The 21,125-nt window shown below is 40.4% G+C and overlaps 1 protein-coding gene across 1 annotated transcript in view; it reads left to right on the forward strand.

Moving 5' to 3' along the window:
* The window catches only part of PDGFD (platelet derived growth factor D), a 158,655-nt gene that overhangs the window by 98,416 nt on the left and 39,114 nt on the right, over nt 1-21,125 (forward strand). The gene's annotated exons all lie outside the window — the stretch shown is intronic.

The following is a 21,125-nucleotide window of genomic DNA, read 5'->3' on the forward strand; positions in this document are numbered from 1 at the left end:
TCAAACTGTTGTTATAAACTCTATGGTTCTTTATATTATGTAGCGGTATTGTCATAGTAGAACACATGGATTTGATGAGATGAAAGCCCTCTGTTTTTAAAGAAGCAGGAATATTCTTTAGTCTTAAGTAGATTTTGAAACAAATGTGTTTTCCATGTATTGCCCTCAATAATGTTATAATCATTTTGGTGCAATATAGCTGAACAGAGGTGAGTTTTGCAATCAGGTGGTAACTTATTACCCTGACGTCATTAAGATTTCATATCCTTCACAATCCAGATTTTTTTTTTTATTCCATCCAGTGTTACGTATTCAGGCTTTCTTATTCCTGTTAGCAATAAGGTTAGATTTGTCCTAGGAAAAATCCAATATTTACACCATTTCACTTCAGCTAATGGCTTTTGTGTGAGCATATACTATTGTACACTGAGCCCATTCCATGCCTAAATATGGGCGATATATAGTAAAGACATATTTAAGGCTGCAAATTCAGAGCCAGATGCTGCTTCCATGTATTTAAACACTGGGCCTACTCATGGAGTAAAACACTACTCTGTGTGAGTAAAGATGGCAGAATCTGGAGCTTGATTTGAAGGTAATCTAGCAAGACTAACATTTATGTTGTTGCAGTCCATGGAGTACCACAATGCATAAACATTTAAGCAGTTAAGTAGCCTCTTTTACATCATGTGTATTTAATATTTCTAGAAAACCTCTGTTACAATTAGCTAGCTTTACGTAGCGACCAGTACAGCTCGTATAGGACAGTTGGGTTTTGAGAAAATGAATGTTATCATTCAAGCAGAGGATATTCAGCACTAGAAAGCTCAAAGTGTAGTTGCTATACCTGTGTAATGCTTAGAGTGAGTAAACAGAATGTTGTGCCGTTTAGCTAGTGTATGTGAGAGAATATTCTCCAAACACAATCTTAAAATGAAATGTTCTTTTTCTCAGAATCTGTAGGGGACAGGTGGTAGTCATGGCATGAAGATTACATTTCTTTAGCCGCTGTTCAAAGTTTAAATTGTCCATTCGAAGATCCATAGGATTAATAGTCAGCAGACTCAACCCTTAGTTAGTAGTCTTCACAGTCTCTCAGGACTGAGTATATACAGTGGATATACTGCACGCCGCTGACCCCTGAAGGTTGAACTCAGCATGCATTTGCAGGCAGCAAGTTAGAAAATATTATTGGACCATGCATAAACATATGATGCATCAGATGAAATAAAATATATTTAAATTGTTTTTTTCTTTGCTCCACGGCCATTTCCATCATTAGGCTATTTTTTGAACTTTCTTGGGAAACCTTTCTGGTAACAAATGCACACAACTTTATTAAAAAACAAAAAAAACCTGAATTAAAATAGACATTTTAGAGTTTGGGAGGGGGGTCGCTGCTGGTTATGTGCACCATGCTCATCTCAATAATCTTTAGAAAAAAATCAAAGCAAGCAAACAGAGTTTGCCAGATTAATTGTATATTTTGGTCTTGATGCAGGAATTACTGGGTGAAATTCTGTGTGTTATGCAGATCAGACTGGATGGTGGATTCTGGCTTTGAAATCTATGAATCTTCATGGACACTAGTTAAATTCATTTAAACTAGTGCATATAAACTTGAATGTCAGTTCACCACTTCTGCATGTGGCACAGATTGAGGCACTGCAATGCATATATTGTTCAACAAGAAGAAAGAGCTATGTCTGTTATCACCTCCTTCCATTCTTCCCATTTGGAGAAACAAAAAATAGCCATAAACAAGAAAGGGTCATTTTTACAAACAGGCTTTTCAAATGCAACTACCAAAGTTGCACCTCTGCATATGCACATGCTCATGTAAAATGAGTCATTGTACATAAACCGGTACTTAGGCATGTAAAGGCCCAGTTTGTGCACAGATGTTGCATGCTCAAACTGCAAAACTATTGCAGTGCAATTGCCAGCTCGACATAGGCACCTATTTCTCCCTATATTTTCTTATAAAATCTCCTTTTTCTTCAAGCTTCACAGGCCTAGAGCAGAAGCATCAAACTAGTCTAGATATCACTCGTGCCAGCTCTTATCCATGAGCTGGATTTAGCTTGCAAAATTGTTTGAAATACCTCCCTTCCTTGTTCTTCTTTTCCACTGTTTGGTTGGTTTTTAAAAGGATTTTTAGGTGGTGGTGGGGAGGGGGGTGTTGCTTCACTTATTTCCCTTATAAATATAAATGCCGTGGTCCATGCCTAAGCTTATGCATACCTATGGGGAATCCTTAGTATCATCGGACTCCCATATTTTGTATAATTAAATTACTTTAAGTGTATAGTATTTGCATTGAAAATGAAGCACAAAATCTTCAGCTGTCATACCTGTCTTAACTTCAATAGAGCTACTTCCAGTGAAGGATCTGATTCATTGTTATATTGAGTTCAGTAAGCATTAGGTACACACAATCAGACACAATGTGATGTAGGGAGTTAAAATGAAAAATTGTATTGCTCACATGCAAGAAATCCCCACTCACATAAGTAGTTTCATACATGCCAGGGAGACTGCTTTTGGAAATGAGCAGAATCGGGCCCTGAATTTTAAAAACATACCATCATGAATGTATAAAGTAATAATCAGGAAGTAGTCCATGAACAAACTCCAACAAAATTAAAAGTTGATGTTTTAAATTAAAATTCTCAATCCTGCATCTGATTTTGATTAAATGGGATAATTAGAAAATGTTAAATTCCAGCTGATAATTAAAATAATTATTTTTGGCTTGTTTGTTTTACAAGAGGCGTATATCTGTTATATATTGACATTAATACATTGTTATTGTATACCCTAACTGGCCTCTAAATTCAATGCATATTTGGGAACTTTGATTTTAAGTATTACTGGCAACAAATGTTCCAACAAAGCTAGAAAATGTATTAAAAAAGGAAAGTCAACAGAGTAAGGCATCAAAACAAATTCAATTTTTATTTTAATTTTTGTTCTGCTCTTCTCTGTAATACCATTTAAGAAATATGAAAATAGAGGGGTTTTAAACCAGTTTTCATTTTTTGTGGCTAATATTGCAAACCGAATCTGATGTACCTCATTGTTAATGAGGAGTCACTCCACTGAAGTCTGTGGAATTATACCAGTATAAAACTGATTGGGGTGTCGCTACATCACATCTAAAGTGGTTTTTGTTTGTTTCAAATGAAACTTCTTTTATGGAAGAGTCCAATAGAATTTCATAGAAATGAGAAATTTTGAATCTTCCTGGGGAATTTGATAGAGAATTATATTCTTCCTATTAATACAAGATACACACTCCCTGTCTGATTATCTAGTAATAACACTAGTCAAAAAACAGAAAGAAAAATCACAGACATGTTCATCAAAATTAATTGCTGTTTTTTGTCAGATTTTTGATCAGCTCTGATTAGAAAACAAATGGAGTCCAAATGCTGGATTTAAACTGTTCGGCACTGTCCCATTAAGACTTTGAAATAAACACCAACAAACTAAGCGTATTTAGGCCATGTCTATGCTTACTGGGGATCGACGCTGCAGCGATCGATGCAGCGGGGGTCATTTAGTGGGTCTAGTGAAGACCCGCTAAATCAACCGCAGAGTGCTCTCCGGTCAACTCCGGTACTCCACCGGAATGAGAGGAGTAAGATAAGTTGACAGGAGAGTGTGTTGTACGCATTGCAGTAATTCGACCTAAGCTATGTTGACTCCAGCTGGAGTAGGGTAACTTAGGTAGGCTTATCCTGGTAGTGTAGACAAGGCCTCAGAAAACAAAATAAGGTCCTGATGCTGCCACTCCTACTCAAACAAATGCCTCTCTGTCAAGTGATTAGTCGCATTGTCTTCTGTGGATCGAATCATACAAATGATGATTGCAGGATCAGGCTGCAAGGTTTTTAATTAAAGTAGTAATAACTGTCATCAATAACAACTTCCTTAAAATTTTTAACATGAAAGCAAAACAATTTACTTATCTTAGTTGGCTAACAGTGCAAATACAGATTCAGAAATTTTGAGCCCAGAAGAGACCTCACTAGCTTGTCCTCCTGTATATCACAGGTTATAGAATTTCATCAGATCAAATGCAAATTGAACCAATTTCTGTGTAGGGCTGTGTGGATATTTGTCCTCTATGCTTTGGTTTAAGTAGTTACTTTTTTTTTTTTGCAGGACAGACACTTCATTGATGTCTCCAAGACAAAATAGGTTGCCTAGAAACCTACATAATATGTTGCATGTGAAAATATATATGATAATATTGTGCAATTATTTTCAATGCTTTTAAAATCCAAAGAAGGAATCTCAGTAGGTTTTTTTTGGAGGGTGAGGGTGGGGCAGGTGAGTGATTTTGGTTTTGTTAATGAAATGATCAGGAATGAGATAAATTACATTACAGGGATGTGAGATATTATATATATATTACACACACACTTATCACTCACTCTCCTGATCATTTTTCACTGATTAAGTTTTGATTTCCCATGTATGCTAGACAGGATGGATATTTTCATAAACACTGTACAACAAACAAAACTAATACTTCATGTGATGAAACTCCTGTTTACTTGAGATGCTGGCAGATAACCAACATCTGTGTTCTTGTCTAGAGTGCATCGCCCTTGTATAAAATTGTCAACAAGGGGATCATCTTTCTAGGGGACAAAGAGGGGAGAAATGAAGTTCTTTCTAATTATGTAAGACCAACTCGAAGGCTTTAAAATTCCTTCCCCATTTATATGTAAACAAAGGATTTGGGAGATTGTATGTGGACGATTGTATGTGGTCATTTTGTTTAGGAGCAATTGTAACATTAGAAAGAAGCATTAAAAAAAGTACTAAGTGGTCTATACTCATGAAAAGAAAAGAATAAATCTCACACAAGGAAAAGGTTTACAAATCTCTGTTTGCATGTTAAAAGAAACATACTGTTCACTCAGTTAACGTTTGCACTGACCTTGGCTAACTTCTACCTCTCTTGTAGAGGAAGGCGGTTTTCTCTTCATTAGTGCAGAGGCTGGGACTCTGCAGTTCTAAATTCCATTCCTCAGTTTATCTGCTTCATAAGAGTGTTATGAAGAGGGTGAGGTTGTATGGCATATAGGAGCAAAGAGAACCTTTCAGATATACAAAGCAGCACACTAGAAAGCACAAAAGAATTGGGCAAAGGAAGCAAAAGTGAGAGTTGTGTAACCAGGATAAGTTGGCTGAAATCATATGGGTGAGCAGTGTCCAAGGTCCGGACTATGGTTATGGCAGTAGGGATAGAGAGAAATTCATACATTGATAAAGTTTAAGGCCAGAAAGGATCATTACATCATTTAGTCTGACTTCCTGTACATCACAGGCCATAAAATTTCACTCAATTTATGGATTAGGGAGTGAGAAAGAAACAGCTTGGCAATGAAGGTGAACAGACCCAGCTCTAGGCCTAGGCCTATCCAGGCTACTGACACCTCCAGCCTGGTCATCCCTGTAACAGCTCTTGTCAAGCTGTCCCTTGCTCTGTTTCAAGTGTCTGCCCCGTTAATGGCACCCCCACTTCAAGAGAGCTGCCAGTCATGAGCACTGAGTTGGTGCTCCCTCTGACCCTGGACAGTTTTGCAGTGGGGGATAGCCTAGGTGTAGCACCAACTCTTGGGCTAAAGAAGAGCGGAGAATCTGTCTGACTGTCAGTTTTCTGTAGCTCTGTCACCATAGTATCTAAGTGCTTCCCCTGTAAACTCGGTCTGCTTGACAAAATCACGAGTGAAGCACTTCAGCTCTCCTTTCATCAGTATAGGAGGTACAGCTTGGGATATATATGGAGTCTTCTGTTTTCTTCTTCCTTCCCCTCCATTGTTTTGGTTCTGTTGGGAAAGCTCCTCTGAGTGGAAGGTTCTTCAGCAAGGCCAGAGTGGTCATGCTCTGAATTAGTGTGACCTACTTGGGAAGCTCATTCCACAGCTAAGTCCTCTTCAGCTCAGGATGATTTGTGTCCAGCCTCATGTGCTTTTTGAACCGCATCATTCCAGGGAAATGCAGCTGTCTTGGTGGACCACAGTTGGATATGGGACCATAGATATAGCTGGACTCTGATTTGATGATGGCCTTGAACGTCAGGATTAAGGCATCCCACAGGCAGCAGAAGTAGACTGGGAGTCAGTAGCAGTACAGGGATGATGTGCTTGGGGTGGCATGGGTCATGGAGAAGCAGCCAGCCCCATTCTGAAAAAGCTGGATGCCCTTCTCTGCTTATTTCTGCATTCCCAGATACAGTGAATTATAGCAATATAGTCTTGTTACCACTGAGGTGTGGTCTCTCTCCAGTCCCACAAGTCTTTTAGTACCACTAGAATTCTCCCTATGATGGTTTTAAGCCTGGTTATGAGTCAAAGATGACACTGAGGTTGGGGGAGGATGGAGGAATTATGTTCTCTGGTGGAAAGGGAGGGTGCTGAGAGGAGTTGAGGGGAAAGACATGAACAGGTCTGATTTTGCTGCTGTAAACAAGAAGGGTTGTAGTGAGACAGTCACAGATGTGACCACAAAGAGAGAGATCAGGAGTGGAGGGATTAATATGAGAGTCACTGGCCTAGAAATTATTCTTAAAGCAAGAAGATTAAGGCACCCATGGGTAAGAAAGAAGAGGAAGAAGAGGGAACCAAGAATGGAGGCTAGTGAGAGCAACACAGAGTGAAAGAGGAGGAAATGGGACCACCTATGGAAAGGCTAACGGAGTGGTCAGAGGCAGGAGAAAAAACATATAAGCAAAGAGACACAAAAACTCAGAGAGGAAGTTGAGGAGGAGGACTGAGAAAGATGAGGATGGAGAAAAGGCCTGTGGGCTTGGCCAAGAAAAAGATCAGTTGTCACCTTTGTATCTCAGTGAAGCTGAGTGGGCAGCACCCAAGTTGCAGAGGACAGAATAGCAGTAAGGGTTGGGAGTAGTCACTGTTGTTAAGGAGCATGGTAATGAAGGGATGGAGAGATGTGCCAAGGCAGCAGGCAGGAAGAATAAAGGGTGCAGGTTTAGGAAAGTTAGTGACATGCTTGAAAGCAGGGGGACAAGAAGCAGGTGACCAGTTCAGTGTTGTTGTTTTCCTGGCAAGAACGCTACCTGATGGGAAGCATCGGAATTAGGAGAGCTGGGTTTTTGGAGAGTATCAAAGGTGGTGAAGAGGCAGGTGGGTGGGGGTGGAGGTTATAGGTGTGGAAGTCAGTCACGGAGAGGCAGAGGGGGGAAATACAAAGCTTTTGGCAAGGTGGGTGAAGAGCTGAAGGAGAGGACAAATAGACAACAGTTATAGACATCTGTCAGACTTCAACTGGCAAAGCGATCATTTTCACCTAAAAATAAATTTGAGTCTGTGTTTTCCGAGCTGCAGAGTGGTGAAGAGTTAGCCCTTTCTCCTCATCATTCCCTGATGCTTTGACTGCTTAGTTCACATTTGACTCACTTACCATACAGTATTGTCTACCTGTTTTCCCATAACAACAATCCTAATTGTGTCAGATTCCTGTTGAAAGTCTTCTTTACTGGGTTAAAGGTAGGGAAGGCATCATATATGGTTAGGAGCCTAATGGATTCACACCACTATAAGACTCTTGAACTCTGGGTAAGGAATGGCAAGAATTCAAGTGCATGATGGTACTATTTAGCCCTTACTATATACAGCAATTTGCATCATCCAAAGATTAGACAAACATTAGTTATGAGCTCAAGTACAGTACAATAATAAATTATAGAATGTAGCAACTCTTTAAAGGAATGGCTCAATGAGATGCATTAACAGCTTTAGATTTTAAAGAACCGGGGTTCTCTGCTGGTAGCACCTAGCAGCTGTGATAGTTAACTAAGAAGTTTATTGTGTATGTGATTTAAAGGTGAAAGAGGGAATTCTTGCTTTTCTAAAAGATCAAGGTAACTTATAGCCAGGAAAATAGGGGAAGGGCTAACTCACTACCAGAAGTGTATATGATATACATTGGCATCTAAGAAACGTGTATTTATTATTTCTTACAGTAGCTCCCCGAGGCCTTATTCAGTGAAGGCCACTTTTTTCTGGGTGCTATACAAAGAAAAAGGCCTTCCCTGCCTCAAATAATTTACAGTTAGAGCCCTGCAAGTCCGCCGGTATCTGCTTTATATCCGTGGATAGCCCAGCCATGATAAGAGCCGGGCGGGCAGCAGCAGGGAACCGCGGCAGACCCCCCACCTGCCCTGGGTGAGGGGCCCGAGCAGCCCCCGGGCAGCTCCACAGGTCACCACACAGCAGTGACCAGTGGCGCTGGAACGGGGGGCTTTGCCTGTCCACTTTTCACAGAGGCGGACCCCTCTCCTTTCCTTTCCCCTCTTCTTCCCACCCAAGGCCCCACCCTCCATTCCCCCCGGCCAAGCCAGCATAGATCCCAGCCGGGGAGCTGTGGGGAAGCCGTGGCGGATCCTCCACCTGCCCACAATGCAAGGGGGGGGCTGAGGGCAGCCCCCAGCTGTGTTCCTGCACCCCAGGCTTCCCCCAGAGCCAAGGGCAGGTGGAGGGTCCGCGACTCCGCATCGGCTCCCCACAGCTGCCTGCGCGGCTCTCCCCAACCCAGCTCCGGCAGGGGGTGTGCCTCGGAGCCTCAGCCTGGACGCAGTAAGTAGAGCTCTGTAAATCCGCGGATATCTGCGGATAGCCTCAGACAATTTTTGCGGATCGCAGATTGGATGCGGATACACATTTTTGTGTCCGTGCAGGGCTCTTTTTACAGTCATGTTAGTAATGAGACACAACAAAGGGTACAGAACACAGATTTGTGAATACTAGAGATGCATAAATCTGGATAAATAAATAGCCATTGGAGCAGGGGGATTGGATCCTGGGGGCGGGGGGGGTGCTCTAATCACCAAGCTATATAGCGATCTCATGCCTATGTGCGCTCTCTCTTTGGCCCAGTGACTTGACTGTCTAATTACTTGGCCACAGTCGAACAGCTGCCACAGAGACTGAGGGAGCCCTACATCAAAATACCCCATAACCCACTGGTTAGAGGTGGCAGATCCCTGTTCAAATCTATGTGTAAATTTGGGATTTAGATGCCTAAAGTGGCAGGTAGGTGCCTAAATCCTTTTATGAATCTAGCCCTATGTAGATTCTGTACAGAGAAGGGAAGGAACTCTATCTGTCTCCTTAAGGTTACTTCTGCTTGACAGATTTCTGCAGGAGATGACTGGTGAATGTAGACATATGTTGGACTCCCAAGCTCCCTTTAAAACCATATTGAAAAACTTGTGAAAAGCCTTCACAGGAGGCTAGGTTATTGATGTCTTTTAAATGAAAACAAGACCTGTGTGTCTTTCCAGTCTTGCAGAGAGGTGGGCCTCTGAGGCTCGACTTCCAGTTTTGAATTAAACCAATATTATTTATTCCACTACACGTCAATGTTACCTTATAAAGGCTGACACAGACTTCTAGAGTGTTTATCTCAGGCTTGTACTTCAATATCCATTTCATACTCAGAATTGCTTCGAAGTGGTGTGTTGTCATTCTTTGGAATCTAGAAAAACATCTCTGCACTAGGTAAAATGTGGGTATGATGGTTTGCAGAATACATTGTTTAGAGAATAAATTATCACCTTATTTGTTGTAACAGCTATAACCACTTAGAAATACTTATAGCCTTTGATTAAATAATAGTCCGTGTTTTAAGAGTCATTTTAGCTTAGTTTTTGTGGTTGGTTTGTTCTGTTATAGCATAGCTGCAGACAATCATAAAATCTAACAATTTTAAAAAGCTTTCAGGTCATCTAGTCCATCTTTCTCCAAGTGCAGGAATGGCATTTATTTATTGTACATTTATTAGTGTTTTGTCCAGTAAAGCTTTAAATATGTCAAGTAGAGATGAAGACACAGACTAATAAATCACACTATCAGAAATAATTTTTGCCTTGATAGCCTTAATTTTCCCTGTCTTAATGTCATCCCATTCCTTGCTATTATACCTCCTTCCATTATGATAAAGAACTCTCTTTTTCTCATTGGTGTTTAAATCCTTCAGATATTGTAGAGTGTCTTCGGGCCCCCAACCCCTTAGTTATCTCTTAGACAGGCAATAATGTCCATATTTAGCTTTTTAACTTTGCACATAGATCAGTCCCTCCAACCTCCTCACCATTTTTGTTGCTCTTCTCTGAACTCCCAATAGATCAGTCCCTCCCCACCCGATTCCAATGTCTTTCTAGAAGTGAGGTGAGCTGAATCCAAAGATTCAAGTGAGATCGCACTGGATCTGTGTAGGGAGACACTATTGCCTCTGCTTCTGCATATTTAACTCAAAATTACACTGTCCCCTTTGACTGTCATAAAACAGTGGAAACACGTGTCTAATTTGCTTTCTACTGTCATCTTAGGGAAAGTCTACACTGCATTTGGAGGTGTGTTTGCAGCTTGGGTAAATATACCTATGCTATCTTTAATCTAGCTAGAGTGACAAAAAATAGCAACGAAAACACGACAGCACAGGCTGTAAGAGCATGTCAACGCTGCCCCACTATTAGGACTAAAGGGGTGTATTGTAGTAGAGGCACAAACTTAATGGTGCTCTTTGAAGAGGACTACATTAGTACGAACTCTGGACCTTTAAGTTTGTGCCTGCAATGTCCACATGGGGGAGTTACAGTACAGCACTTTGGTGCGCACTGCTATTAACACCCCCTTACTCTAAACTGCAGGGCAATGTAAACATGCCCTCAGCCCTAAAGCTTCCAGGTTTTTCTTTCCCTTGGAATATCTGAGAGTGGGATGTATTAGCTTTCACCTTTGTGTTATTTCTGACCATCTTTTTAATCTCTTTATGCCCTCAATGGTGTTCACAGCTCCTCCTAATGTAATATAATCTGAAAATGTTGTTCTCGTACTTCTTACTCCATTTTCTGGAAATAAATAAAGCTGGTCATCAAATTTATGTCTAAATGAAATCGTACTCTACCTACCACTGATCCCTGAGCTACTCCACTGGACACTGCCTCACAGCTGAATGCTTTGCTATTTTTAATAACCCTTTGTAAGCATTCCCTCATCTACTTTTGAATCCACATGACTGTTTGTATCCAGGCTGAATTGAATTATTTTTGAAATACGATGTTATGAGATGCTGTTACAAATGCTCTGCTAGAACAGAGATGTATCACGTTTCCTGCTCTCCCGTCAGATCCACTAATTTTATAATTCCAACAGAAACACAGTCCAGTTTGTCTGGGCTATAGTCTCATTGTCTGTGAGAAGAACTTGGACTGATTAATAATAAAGTCTTGATCCGGTAAGTGACTCTGCATAGGCACAGGAGTAGGCCCATACAAAAGTTGCCTGCAGGATCAGGGCCTAAAAATGTTGTTGTTGTTTAGAGCTGAGGAATCCATGTACATGTTGTTATTCAGCGGTATCAAATGTGGATGGCTTTCTCTTCTCTGACCTAGGGATGTCCTTGCAAACAAGATTAATTCATCTTAATGGCTTTTGCTTGGTGAACTATTTTAAATATATAAAACAGTGCTATATGGCAAGAGGGAAACTCGTTTTCAAGGTCCTGTTATTCTGTGCTGCAGGTGCAATAGACTATGGCTGTTGTTCCCAACTGTAGAAATGCTCATTTTTAATGAGTGCCTGTTTCCCAATATATTTCAGTGTATACAGCATTTCTTGCAATAAGGGTTTCCATATGACTGAAAAACTCGTTACAGCATTTCTCTCTTCTCACGCCCCTGACTCCATGCAAATGGCACATCCCTTCCCCCAACTAGGCCCCACACCTGCAAACAAACACACACTTCACTTTACTCCTTTGAGTAGTCTCATGTTTGCAGGAGCGGGGCCCTAGTGGAGAAGTGCCTGGGTCCTGATTGTTGGATTTACTGCATGTGGGTTCATGTTGCGGCTTGGTGTCGGTAAATTCTACAAAAGCTCTTATGTGGATGTTAGTCACTTAGACCCAGATCCACAAAGGATCCATTGATTTCAAAGAAAGTGAAGATCCTAAATACCTTTGTGGATCTGGGCCTTAGTTATTCTCTTTCCACTCTCTGCCATCATCCTGAATGACAGAGTTAATACCACTGATGAGCTAAGTGGACCCATTTAACATCTTGTCCTTCTAAAGGAGAATCTCTGCTTTCTTTTTTAAGTTAAAATAAAACTAATAGTCTCAAGCCCTTTTCCTTGTGAAAATCGTCTTGAAATGTGTAGGGCCAGATCTTCTGCTGGTATAAATCAGAATAGCTCTGCTGTCTTCGCTGGAGCCATGGTAATTTACACCAACTGTCTTGCCTGTTTGTCTTTTGTATGGCAACTTGAAAAGTAACATTAAAGGTTGATATCTGAGCTTGCCATCTGCTCAGTTACTTCCAGTGGCATGAAATGAATAAAGCTTGGCCCTCCAGAGAAGGGTCTTAGAGAGCAGAGGTTCACTAGATGTTCCATGGTTTGGATGTCTTCTCCACATTCATATAACGGGCTGTCTTTCATTTCCCATTTGTGTAGGAAGTAATTGCAATGCCTGTGTGAGATTCAGATGTGGTTTGCTGTGATCCATATCTTATGTGTCATGGTGAAGGCAAGTGGTTGGTCTTTAGGATCCATAATCAGGTCTTGTTTCTTGGCTCCACTGTTTTCCCACAGTGTCTGTCACTTGTCTTTTGGTGAACGTCCTGAGATTTTGACAGCTAACCAGAAGGGGTTCCTGGACTTAAGGCAACATTTTGGGAGGAGTTGGAGATCTTTGTAGATGAGCAAGCCTGGGTTGGTTATATGGTGGTATTCTTGTATTGTGGCTGCTTGTCTTCGGAGGGATGGTGGCATGATATGCACAAAGTCGGGGAGCCAGACTGTTGGTGTTGACTTCAGCACTCCTGTGACAATTCTCAGAGCAGTGTTCAGTTGCATGCTGATAAGTTTCGGATCTACGCTACCTGTCCATAAGGGCCTGTAATATTCAGCTGCTGAGGAGACAAGGGCTAAGGCTGTCTGCAAGGAATATCTGCACCCCACCTGATCCCGGTTATTTTGTGAATGCTTTAGGCACTATCAGAATGTGTAGTGTAATATATGCCTTTATAGCTGAGTGCCTCCTGTCCTGTAAGGGTGCATAATGTAAATAAGGCCCTGCATAATCATTTTATGTATGTGAATAACAGTCAGCCAGCGCCTATCCATCATGTTTTAGCTTACGACATCCACTCCCTTTTCTATAAACATGTGAGTTCATAAGGAAAAATCAGCATTACTAAACCTCTGAGAAGAAAAGTCACTCAGGTCAGGTAATGCAAGGCAGCAAAAAATAGGACACTCCATTCCCCGAATATGTAATTTATCTCCATCACAAATGTGTGAAAGTAAACTCTCTGCCTTCTCACCTTAGCAGTAGCTTTCAGTGCTTGCCCTGCTGGCTCAGTGCTGGTTCAAGTACATTTTCCAGATGCATTAAGAAATAGATTAAAAACATGGAAAGTTCTTATATTGCGAACTCCATGATATCCCTGGACTAGCACAAATGTAGGTTTTCTGCTTCAGCAGTGCCTATTTACTAGAGGTTCTCAGCCTGAACAAAGAAGGGGGTGGGGAAGGTAAGTTACATTAAAACAAATCAAAGTTTAAAATGACCAGCGATAGCCTGATTGTAGTTTAAAAAAAACACTGACAGGTGCTCAGTAAAGACTCAAAACTTAGGGCCAGATAGTGAAAGGTTCCTGCTTGAAGATGCAGAGAGCCTCCTCCCCGTGTTTCCTTCCTTTAGTCTCCATGCAGGGACAACCACAGTGGCAGACCTTGCACTCACCTGAGCACAGTGACTGCTTCCCTCCAGCACAGCCATGGGAGATGGATGGAGACAGAGATGTGACCCCACCCACCCCTGCCCCACAGAGGGGAGGGCATGCTACCGCCCCTTAAGGGGTGTGTAATAACAGCTGTGCTCCCGCAGTGTGCCTGGTTGCTCTGTGAGGTATGGTACCTAAGAGCCATAATGCTTCTTGGAGCTCCTCATTAGACAATAGGGTATCCCTAGTGCTGCAGAGAGCAGAGCTATCACCTCCCTGGTCCATGATGTGGTATCTGTGTATGCAGCCCAAAGTTGCCTTGGCTTTTTGTGTCACTGTATCACACTGCAAACTAGCATCAAGTTTTTCCTCTGTTATCACCCCCAGCCTTTGTTTGGCATTAGTTCTTTGAGTTTCCCCCTACCATTGAGTACAGTATCCGGTTCTGATTCTTTTTCTCCGTTTACATTTTTTTAAATGGAATCTTGTAAACAAATTGGAAAAGAATATAGAAAAATGTTATTTCTATGTAATCTGTATCAGTTATAGGAATCTTAAGTGTTACTTGTAACAATAATAGGTAAAAAACAGAAGTGTGAAAAGTTTTAACACGAGTAATAATTTGTGGAAACACATAGAACTGGTGCTTAAAACTAAGTTGCTTTTTTTCCTTCTCTAATTATTAGGCTGTGGTCAGGTTAAAATAATCCAAATAAGCAATATTCTTCATTGTTTGCACTAAATCAGCAGGTTTTGATCCCATAAGTAAACCAAAAAGCTGGCAGAAGACGATGCTTGTATTCTGCAAAGTTGTGATTCTTCGGGGTTTGGGTTGTTGTTGTTTTTTTCTATTGTTGTTATTATCATAGAAAGTTTATATAGCATGTCCTTAAAAGGGCCACGTCTGCCAGTCAAAGTGGGAGGGTGAACAAAGTGTTTTGCTTTGCATTATCCCTCTGAACATGACACATGCTTCTGAGGCATGTTTACTGCAAAATTAAATGGATTTCCTTGAGAGTGAACTCAAAACAAATGGAACCTTCAAAAGAAATCAATAGCTGGGATTGCTGTTGGAGCAGCTAATGTCCCTCACCGGTATTTTTTTACATTGTATCCCAGCATTAGAGCTGAATCTGCTTAAATTCAGTTAAAGCATTTTCCCCATCCTGTGTTTCACCCAATCTCAGCTCAGCATTTCCTGAGCACGTCAGAGCACTTAACAAATCATCCTAATGAGAAAACAGAGAATTTGGAATATTAAATATACATAGGTTATATTTGTAAGTGAATTTTATGTTTTATTTTCCATAATATGTGGAATGTGCTTAAATTTCCTAGAAACAAGGGTGCAGGAAAAATAATCTTGTTTCCTAGGAGTTTTTCCTTCTTTAATGTTTTCCCCATGCATGACCCTAATTACAGGACCACTCAGTATGGGCACACTTTGGAATCAGTCACACCAAGGGTAATACTAGCTTAACTACACATGCTGTCAGTGCTTTCTGTTAATTTGAAGGACTTCTTTGCCCACCTGGGCGCTGTCGGACTAGTAAATTGTCAATGTTTATTTATTTTTTATTTTGGGGGTGGGGGGGCAGGTTCAATTTTGCTCAGGGCAGCTTTTACCTATTACCGAGGAAGCTGCCTCCAAACACTGTCAGTCAGCATGACAGAAGTTCACCAGAGTCCTCTCAATGGCATTGGATTCTGCATTAAGAATGAGATTCCGACTCCTGGGGTCAGTGTGTTCAAGCAGGGAGAACTGGTGTTACAAAACCACCTTCTCCACCACCGTTAGTACACAGCTTTGAACTCCTGCAGCAGAACTCATGCCAGTAAGCATCTATTCAGCACCGTGCCCAGTGTAGTGCTGAAATCTGCGTCTCCATTAAAAATGACCTCAGAGTGACAGCTGAATATTTACATTTAATGCTGTTGATTTACATTTTGTTCACAATCATTTAACTTTGTGGCATGCACCCGAGTACTTGATGTTAACAAACTGGCCCTTATAGACCCAGGGCTGAGGATGGATATATTTTATAAATTGAAAATAATTAAACCTAATGCACACTTTGTACATCATACCAGTAAAGATTCTTATGCCTCTCACATTGCTACATGCATCAGATGGGGAAGCTCAACAGCAGCTTAATGTTAGTTGGCATCTTGTTTTTCAAAGGCAGAGCTGTTGTCTTATATGGGATAAAATGTTATCCTGCTTTTAAGATAGTTCATTTAAATGTCAAGTGTTGTGTGTCTTGGACTTCCTTATAACATACCTATACCCCTCACCCCATCGCCGTTATTCCAATAACAGGGGAAGGAATAAGAGGATTATTGACCAATCTAGCCCAAGGGGCCAATGCCAGGTGCCCCAGAAGGAATGAACAGAACAGGTAATCATCAAGTGATCCATTCCCTGTCGCCCATTCCCAGCTTCTGGCAAACAGAGGCTAGGGACACCATCCCTGCCCATCCTGGCTAATAGCCATTGAGACACATCAAATAGACACATCAAGCTGAGATTGACTTAGATCATAATTATAGCTGAAAACTTTAGTCTTCCTCTATAGAGTTTGGAATCTCAGACTTACTATTCTACTATAAAAAGTGAATATGTCAGCACTGATCAGAAGTGATTCTGGATGTCATTTCACACTCGTATTAACATAGCCAGAATTGATTATAGGATTATAGCTACTGATATCTAGTGGCAGCTGGGCTTCAGGAACTAAGTGAATTTCAAAATGGATATCATTTCCATTAAATTCCATAGGGTTTTAGGGTATTTTCTTTAGAAATGTATTGGGTTCATCCCTATTAAATTCTAAAGGACTTTTCCACAGGGTCTCTCCTAACACTGCCAATCTTGAGGTATCAATTCCATAATGCTAACCTGCTGTTTTTCCTCTATCCATGAGGGCAATCAATGAAAGGAAGTCCTCATATCCCTTCCTGCCTTTCAAATGTTTACTGCTTATTCTTATTGCTGCTGTTGCTAATGAGTGCAGGAATATCTGGAAATGAACCTATCAACCCTCCTTATCAATAACCTTCTTTCTACATTTATAAGACACTCAGGAGTGCTCATTCAATCAGATTGATTGGTTAGCCATTCATTATGATATTTACTTTGGACAGATACATTATCTAATGGAAGGGAGCATCCAGTTGAAGATACCATTATACTTTTAAGGGGGTGATAAAAAGGTTTTTTTTTAAATGTACTGCTAACTTTAATGGCCTAATCCGAAGTCCAGTGATATCAGTGGGCTTTGTATTAGGCCCTAAATCTGTAATTTAACTCCTAAATTCTGGGAAACCTTCTGGAAATCAGGTAGTAGGTACATCCATTCTGTTACTTATTCATGGAGGTGATTTGCAGTTGCAGAATGGCAGGTCTGGTTTCAGCATCCAGGTTGAGGCTTGTTTGAAAATGTGAGCAAGCAGCAAACTCAATCATAGATTCACGGAGTTTGAGGCCAGAGAGACTTGTGATCATTTAGCCTGTCCTCCTGCATAACAAGTTATGGAATTTCACCCATAGATTCCTGCATCAAGTCTATAACTTGTGGTTTAGCTAGAGCATATAATTGAAGAAAGGTATCCAAACTATGATTTGAAGATTGCAAGCAATGAAGAATTTACCACATCCCTTGGTAATTTGTTTCAATGGTTAATTACCCTCACTGTTAAAATATGTACTTTATTTCCCATTTGAACTTTGCTGACTTCAGTTTACAGCCACTTTTTATGCATTTGTAAGCTAAAGAGCCTTCTAGTATCAGATGTCCCCTTGTGTAGATAATTATAGCTCGTGATCAAATCACCGCTTAACCTTCCCCTAAGAGTCACAGAGTCATAGTGTTTAAAGCCAGAAGGGACCACCAGATCATCTAGTCTGACCTGTACATCACAGGCCACCAACACCACCCAGCCCCCACACACTGATCCCAGCAATTGAAATTAGACTGAAGTATTACAGCCCACAGAATACTAATCTATTATGTGCCACAGGCATGAGAATAGGAGGGACCGAGGTGTACCAATGCCCAGCAGTGACCTCCTTTACTTCTACATTGCAAGGCATGATTTCCAGATGACAAACTATTCTTGTAGCTCTTCTCTGAACCTTCCCTAATTTTTCAGCATCTTGTTTATAGTGTGGCTACCAGAACAGGACAGAGTAGTGGTCTCTTCCCTACTGTATATAGAAGTAATACAGCTTCTCTGTTCCTACTCAATATCTTGTTTTATGGAAGTAGATATCCTTAGACACCCCTAGAAGAGCTATTAATAAATACTGCAGGGATTAGAAAGTGAAAACACACTATGTGATGAATTGAAATTATGGTAAGTGAGCAAATTTACAGGCAGCTTCTAATTTATGCCTGTGTCATTTCTATTCATCTTCAAAACCAAAGTTGCCGTGTGCTACAGTACTTCCTGAAAAATTATCATGAAACAGCCCAAGTGCACAAGTATGAGTATTTATCACAGTGTTTCTTTAATGGAGTTGTAGCTTTACTAATACTTCTTGCTTGATATAACACTATTCTTTCCATTTTTTTTTATTATTTCACTTAAATACCTGTCACTTTATTATATGTGATGATTACAGGGTTCACTCCTCTGTAAGCATATCAGCACTGAAGCCAATTACGGGGGAGGAGGGAGAAGGGGGAAATAAAACCTAGTCTCGCCACAACTTGTGCCTGGAATATTAATGTTTACTAGGGTAACTTCTGTGGTGAGAATCTGGATGCAGGAAGTTCTTCTATAATCTGATCGGTCTGTCTGTAAACAGGTAATATTCCCACCTTGCATTTACTTCCTTGTCTTTATTCACTTAAATATTAACAGAATTTAAAACATTTTTTCCTTATGGTTTGCTGTTTCAAGGGTTTTCCCTGTAGGGCCTCCTCTGTCCTATTCCCTACTTCCTTATGTCATAGTAAATTGTTCCAATTACTTTTATGCTCCTAGACTAGAACTGATTGGACATGCCTTTTCTAATCTCTGATGACTCAGCAAAATCATCTCTGACATCAGGATAATTCTACGCAGTCCGTTTTATGATGTGTCTAAGACATTTATCACTCTGGCATCTGAGCACAAATAGGGATCAACTTTTTCTGCTTTTCCATGTTCCTGACTTCAGTTTTTCCTTTTTTTTTTTACTTTTCTTTTCTCTCTTCCTCTACCTGGGAGGCGATGACTCTTCTGGGAGAGGGGCTTAGATATGTCAGGTTCAGGCCCTCTCAGATCTCCTGTTCCCTCCACCCCTGGGATATTTTCCCTGTACCTTGATCCTGAGAGTATCATCCTGGGTTTTACTGGCTGTATCATATCTGTGGAATGTGGTCGTCTTGGTGGTTTGTGGATGGGTAGGCAATCTTTGACTGAGGCTGGTCAAATCCATTCAGGATCCTGAAGATTGGGAGTAGGAGCTTTAATTCAATCAGAAAGGTCCAAATTGTTACCTCCCTATTTTTCCAATATTAAGTGCAAATATAGTTTTGGTTTTTTTTAAACAAATGTTTGTTTATTGCTGCTTGAAAATAATGACTACAAAATAGCCAGAAGCCTAGTACTCATGTGCAAACCCTACAAAAACAAATCAGCATGAGCTCGTCAGATAGTATGTGATACCTAAACATATCTCTCAGATGTCCATGGGATTGTTATGAATAGGGAAGACAAAGGAGAAAAGAAACTACTTTGATGTCATTCCTTTAAATAACTGGAAGCTGGAGCCAATAGATTAGAATTAACTCAAAACTGTGTTTGGGTTGAAAGCTCTTTAGAAGCCAGAAATGGCTGCAGCTGCTTTAAAGGGTGGTAGAACAAAGCCATCTAGCAATGAATGGTTTATGTTGAGTTTTAGTAGATGAAGTATAATCACCAAAACAAAATGTGCAGTCAGTAAGATCCAAGAAGCAGGTGGTGCACCTAATCATCTCAACAACTTGGCAACAGCTATCTCAAAAAAAAAAATCACTGTTTCCTTATCCCTAATATTAGGTAACATAAGAGAGTAGAGTCATTTCAAGCATAAGAAGATATCGTGTCTGTAGTCTCCTGTAAACAGTTGAGAATACAGATTGTCCCTGTGTTAAATTAATGCTTCAGAACTCAATGCCACTTCTCGTGGGAGTGCAGAAGGGTAATTAATGATGGGGGGAGTTGGTTGCAAAGTTCTGAAACTGGCAAATGTTATCAGGGATCTGTGGGCCTATTGAATTGGTTCCTACCTAACATCAAAGTAAGACTGTTAACTAGAACTAGATGAACAATTTCAAAGTAATTTGGCAAATGTCCTTTTTCCTGTGTTGTTTGCGAACTGGTTTTAGTATTTGCTGTTTACAATAATACATAATTTGTGCAAATAAATTGTCTGTGGATTGTTTGCAAATTGTCCACTTTAAATATTCACAGTTGGATATCTACAATTTCATTTGCCACCTAAATGACGTATAGTTTGTGTTCTCTGATTGGATAACCTAAAATTTATAACCCGAAGGTACCTAAAGAAATCATTGTGGTTTTGATTATCTCAGGTAGAGGGTGGACTGAGGGAAAGAAGCACTTCAGGAAGAGAGCAAGAGAGAGCGAAAGCTTTGAATAAGCAAGCTTATGAATTTTTGGACATTTAATATTTTTTACTGTGCTCTTTAGCAAAATGTAGAGCATTATATTTAGCTATGCATGTGGACTCCGGATTTGAAAATAGCTAGGTTCCTTCCTGACTGTGGAAGAGAGAAAACTATGACAGATTTATTGATGGTCTAGCAGGCTTTACGTTAAATTCTCTTGTGTCATATTCACACCACGTAATTGTGTGTGTGTGTGCACCTGTGTGATCTTACTTGCAATTAAAGTCAATAGAGCAACGCTGATTTAAACCAGTGGAGAATCTGGTCCTCCAGTTTCACCCTGTATTGGCTACCAAATTAAAACACGTTGCAGGGCGTATTTTCAGTTGGTGTAAATTGGTATAGCTGAGGATCTGGCCCTATAGTTTAAATGCATTTATCATGAAGTTCTGTTATTAGGACTGATTTATATATTTTGCACAAGCTGAATATCAGGCTGTGTTTGTATTTCAAAAATTTTGTATAGATTCATAGATTCTAGAGATTCATAGATTCTAAGGCCAGAAGGGACCATTGTGATCATCTCGTTTGACCTCCTGTACAGCACATTATGCCATAGAGCTTCCCTAAAATAATTCCTAGAGCATATCTTTTAGCAAAACATCCAATTATGATTTTAAAATTGTCAGTGATGGAGAACCACCATGACACTTATTAACCATTGCAACCATTTACTTACTTTCACTGTTTCACATTCA

The sequence above is a fragment of the Emys orbicularis genome, chromosome 1 (assembly GCF_028017835.1).
Source record: "Emys orbicularis isolate rEmyOrb1 chromosome 1, rEmyOrb1.hap1, whole genome shotgun sequence".
Taxonomy (NCBI): domain Eukaryota; kingdom Metazoa; phylum Chordata; order Testudines; family Emydidae; genus Emys; species Emys orbicularis.